The sequence below is a fragment of the Cupressus sempervirens genome, chromosome 4, assembly GCF_028749045.1.
Source record: "Cupressus sempervirens isolate cs-2001-9-10 chromosome 4, ASM2874904v1, whole genome shotgun sequence".
Taxonomy (NCBI): Eukaryota; Viridiplantae; Streptophyta; class Pinopsida; order Cupressales; family Cupressaceae; genus Cupressus; species Cupressus sempervirens.
This window is the reverse complement of record NC_143121.1, coordinates 231,825,077-231,831,076: the sequence shown is the minus strand read 5'-3', so window position 1 is coordinate 231,831,076 and position 6,000 is coordinate 231,825,077.

The window sequence follows — 6,000 nt, the reverse complement described above, 5'->3', positions numbered from 1 at the left end:
GTAGCATCAATTTTTGTCTCATCTCCAGAGTCAAATCCCAGATCTTGTTGAGTTATAGCAGCAGTCTTTTGTTTGCTTTTGTTTCCACCAAATCGCTTCGGCCTCTTTTCAGGATGCAGCTTCCAACACTTAGAATCATCGTGCCCTTCTTTCTTGCAATGTGAGCATGTGGGTTTCTCACCCTCTTTCTTTACTATTGTTGTCTTTTTACCCTTTCCTTTGCCTTTGGACTTTTCCTCAGACTTAGATGGTTTTTTTATCAAAATTATCAATGAAAGTACCCTTACCCCTTGATTCTAAATGTGTTGCTTGGACACATACTTCATCCAAATTACAAGGATTAAGGAAAAGAATAGAATGCCTTAGGTAAGAATGAAGACCACCTATATACTTGAGTAAACTGTCCTGGGTATATAATGGGACACTTAATAAAATAGCCTTTTTACGAAATTCATGGGTGTAATCCTGGATAGACTGACCTTTCCCTTGCCTAAAATGTTGCCAGTTCATCATTAATTGCTGCATATGGCCTAGGGGGTAGAATTGCTTCTTTAAAGCAGTAACAAATTCTGACCAAGACAAATTAAACTTACCATGTTGTGAAGTTTCATCCCAAGACCTACTCTCCCACCAAGTTAAGGCTACACCACCTAATCGAAGAGTGGCTAACTGAATTATATCAACATCATCTACAAGGTTTTGAACTCTACAGTAGACTTCTACTTGTTGAATCCAGTCATCTAGTTTTTTGGCATTTAACTCCCCACAATATTTTGGCAAGTCAAACTTTACATCCAACTTGATTCGAGGCTTATGTCCACCCTTAAAAATATTAGAAGACTCAAAATGGGTAGAAGAAGGAGAAGAGGGGGAGAAGGAGATGAGGGAGAAGAAGGAGAAGATGGAGGTGTCTTTGGCAGATCACGATCATCGCCTTTCTTTTTCCCTTTCTCCTTTCGAGTTGCACGTCTTCACATCTTCTCTTCTCTTTCTTGTACCAAAACTTCTACCATTGTCTGCAAATTCTGAAGAGTCTTCTGAATACTCTTATCTTGAAAAGCTTGTCCACCACCTTCATTTTCCATTTGTGATGATGGTTCAATCCTTTGTTTTCCAATCTCAGGATTGTATTCCTTGAGCTTTCCTTCGCCTTTCTCAATCCTGGATCTTGTTAGCATTCAAATCTACAATACTAGTCCAACAAAAGCTCTGATACCAAATTTGATCTGATTAGGATCTAGGACTATTACAGAGGAATGCTAATTGATTTCATAGAATTAATTTAAAACCTTTAACGAATCAAATTAACGTAAATGAAATAAGAGAACAACAAAATTAAGCTGATAACAGAGAAAATTGAGAGAAAGAAGACGCAAATAATTTGATCTCGGGGTTCGTCCACATGGACTACGTCTCTGAGTCCTGCTCCAATAGGGGGACCAATCCAATTATCTCCAAAAATTAAGTACAAATGTTTACAAAGTCACTCCTTTGAAGTACAACATCATCACACTGTTTCAAAGTACAGGAATGAGCACTTCAAAAATCTCCCTTACTCTCAGCACTTGGACGTTCTCTCCTCACTAGTAAATTTAGGCTTGATTTGCGATGCAAAAAGGTCTCAATTTCGATAAGAGTACGTCGCTAAAGTGACCAAAGTCGTCGTCACACAAATTTGGTCAATTTTCTACCACATTCATTTTGCGTCAGAATTTCGACTACATAAATGTGGATTTATCGACACAAATTTTGTCGAGTACTCTAGTCAACGTAAACTGTTATTTTCTCAATTCCGATGTAAACTTGCCCAATTTTTTATTGAAATTTCGACCAAAGACACTTAGCTTTCGACGCCGGTGCTATACTCATGATCTAAAAGGTTGCCAGTTTGGTGTCTCAATTGCGACGAATATTGGTTGCAATTGAGACGCGTTGTCCCATTTTTTTTGAAAGCTTTGCTCTCATAGGAGCGTTCAAAACTACACAAAACTTGATTATAAAGCGTAATTGCTTGATGCATGAGAGTCAAGATATCATGCACATTTCTTCCTCCACACCATTGTTTCGTTCATCAAATGATTTATTTTATACAAAACAACGAGAAGGAGGAAGAAATGTGCACAATATCCTATTTGCACCGAGCAATTATGCTTTACAACTCAAATTTTGTGGAGTTTAGAAGGCTCCTATGAGAGAAAAGGCTTTGCAATAATTGGCACAACGCGTCTAAATTTTGGTTCCTGTAGGGAAGAATAAAATTAGGAAATAATTATTTATGAGGAATGAAAGCCAATAATTTCATCTATTTTTCAAATAGATAAACGTGACAAAAAAACTTACAATCCCAATCACATCATCATAAGAGCGCATATATAACTATAACTATAACTGTCTAAAACCAACATAATTTACAAATATCCACAATTCAAATATTATCCCTTGATGGTTTCTTTAATAATGCTCCAATGCCTTAGGGCATTCAATTAGAAACTTCAAAATTAATGCTATCAAGTTAGATGTCATTTCATAGCCACCAAGGATAAGGTCTATAATAAGATTCAATATCTCTTCATCCATAATGTATATTAATGCTATCAAGTTAGTTTTTATATTAATAAGATTCAATATCTCTTCATCAATATACCTCTGGTTCTCGATGGAGATGTGCTCCAATCAATAGGAAACGTCATCATGAAGTAGGAGGTGAGGTTGAAGGATTTTATGGAGGCATTCGGAAGTTAATTACAGAGGAAGAGATTTTAGCCTGGAAGAAGTTGTGGCCAAAATAATTGCTAGAATGATTGATTGTTACATTAGAATTATCTTCATTTAACATTAAAGCTACATGCATATTGGAATGGCTAACATCATCGTTAAGTGCATTTGATGATAGCACATTTGTTTAGGATATACATAGAGAATGTCAAGAGTGTTGTTGACAACTTTTGTATTTCTTTTGGCTTTTTCATGTTGGTAAGTCTACTAACCCTAACTCATCTCATCTAGGTCATATCAAATCTTGATAAAGGCTAGTTTTCAACAATTTAACTTCTAATAGCTAGTTTGTAAAAGTAGTTAAAATAACTTGTTAGTAATACAATTATCTTCATAAGGAGGTCTAATTTGCATTCTCAGTACAACACTCGCCCAAATATGCTTTCAAAAGGTATTTAAACAACAATTAGATCTTGACAAAATTAGATATGAAAGTGGAAATGATAATCAGGTCATGTACCTCTTCTTCATCTCGTTTGCACTTGTTTTCCTTAACCTTTTCGTGAAGATTTGCAATGTACTTATCAGATATCTCCCGAGAGAAGCTTTCATCACTAATTGCCCTGAATATTCATATCCAATATATTTATAGCTACTACTAGTGTAAGGTACATGATAACTACCTTTAATTACTCACAATAAGATTAATTCCTGATAGTGGCTCTTTTACCTGTATGCTTCCGCATCTTTGAGAAAAGGTATGCAATCCTCCCATTCTGAGGAAGCAACAATTTCCTGAAATGGAAAAACAATATATAACTAATTTATTGTTACATAGATAGAAATTTGTTTATGATAAGAATAGAAATTCATTCATATTCAGGATTTTTAATGTACAAAACTCTGTGAAATTTTACTCCAAGTGTAAAAGTAGTAGAGGAAAAAGAGACTGCATTAGAAGGATTTTTTCCAAAATGAATAATGTAAACCTTCAGAGAATAAAGCAAAGCCGTGAAATCATCTGCCAGCCTTTCCCTCCTTTTTGCTTCTTTCTCTTCCTTTTCCTTTACTTGTTCAATCACTTCTTCAAACACAAGCTGCAAGCAATACACAGATGTCAGTAAGACCTAACAAAATCATATATCCCAAAACAACTTGCATTACTTTCAACATTTGCAATTGTTTCAGTTTAACCTAATAAAAATCCATTGTCCACTAATGAGAACAAACTAATGCATTTGTGATAGCGATTCACTTCAAGCAACTACTTACCAGTGCAAATGAGTCAAAACATAATATAGTTGATGCAATGATCGAATCAATTAGGAACTAGAGTCATATGGAACATAAGGATAAGATCCTTGTTTGTATAAATAGTAGTTACTAGGAACATAACAATATGTGACAACATTGTTCAAAGGAAAATACCAAATACTTTTATTGTGAAGTCTTCTGTAGCTGAGACAAAAAATCTAGAAATGTAACCAGAACAAACCTTAAGATTTCTTTCAGATGCAGCAGCCAAATCATATAGTTCCCCAATGGAGGCTTTGAACTTGTCAAGGGTCCATGTTGATGTTACTGCGAGCTGCAATCATTGCATCAAAAGGATTACAATATATTTTACATCTAATGGAAAATCTTAAAGCACAAAAGGCACACCTTTCCTGACTCCATAGCATCTTTTATGTTTGATTTGTCCTCCTGGTACTGCCAAAGATACATATTCAAAAAATAGTTACATCAAAGGAATCAAACATACATTGCCTTGAGTAATAATGATTGCAAGCCTGATTGTGAAAGTGCAATTAAATCCTGCAATCAAATCATTAAAATATATGCAACTTTCTTACTTGCTTTTTCATCCCTTCTGCAACATCTTCAAACAAATCCTTGGGTGGTGAACCAAATGTATTTGAAGTAGGCTCTTTGCTTTATGATCCTCCAGTTCTTTGCTTTATCAAAGAACTAGAGGATCATAAAGCAAAGAGCCTGCTTCAAATGAAGTGTGTCTTTGTTGTAAGTAGGCCAGTTGCTTTATGATCCTCTAGCAATCTTTGAAATTCATCTCAGTTTTTACGTTCTTTTTGGCGTAGTTCTTCCTGCATTTAAAAATGTTCAAGTCATTCCAATATACAAAAATAAGACAGATGAAAACTATGGAAGCACACTACTCTCTCATTCTAGACAACCTTTTGAATTGTTTGTACTTCTTCCTCCTCCAAATTAGATATAACACATCAAAATTTTAGGATGTTCTCAAGTCATTAGGTATGACAGCTTTTGGAAAGATAAGATGCCTGTAACCGAAGCCATTATCCACATAATGATAGCAAACTATTCATCAATCAAGATAAAAACCAAACAGCTTTCCAAACACAGGCATTTCACAGCTATGCCATCTCCAGCGCGCCTTCCAAATTTGAGTACAACAATATGGGTTCTAAGATTACACCAAAAGTAGGTCCAAAGAGAAAGTCAGATAAATTCGCAGGTTAACATGTGTATTCAACACAAGATCACAATTTCCTACAGGCAAGACTTTAAGATAGAAAAAAAAGAATGTGAATTTGAGATTTGTTGGGATACCTTGCAAAGTCATTACAATTTCAGAGATTTTCGACTTTAGAATTCATAAAAGAAATAAAATAATGTTTTAAGGAAGATCAATTGGGGTTATAAAACCCAAGCATGAAATTGAGGAATAGGACAAAGAATGAAATGTCATTAGTTTATCAATCTAATTTCGTGTTCATGTTTTCTGCTCACCATAACCTTCCTACCCATCTCAAATATTATAATGTGAGCAAATGCCAAAAACTCACCTTGGTTGAGTGACTTGTCCACCCTTTTGATTCCCTCCACTGTTGAAAGAACTAAAATATATCAACAAATTAAGTGTTAGTGAAACTACTTGAACAAATGAAAGCGAAAAGTTAACAAATTTTGTACAATCTAAGGGATTTATTGTGAATTAAGTAGACTTCGAGATCGTTTGATTTCTAACATATGATAATAGATCACACTATTGAAACATTGATATAACAAGCATACAATATATTGAAAAATAACAACAAAAAGCATTACATATTGTAAAAACAATAATATGTACCAGAGATGCAAGGGGTGAGGACGCCATCTCCTATAACCATACAAGTCCCCACAAGGGCTAGTATTAACAAACATCTCTTGGCAAAGTTACTTTGTTCAAGAGCTTCGTTTATCCTAATGGCTCTATTGGGTTGTCTACTTGCAACTTCAAGTGTATATGAGGAGAGTTTCCTG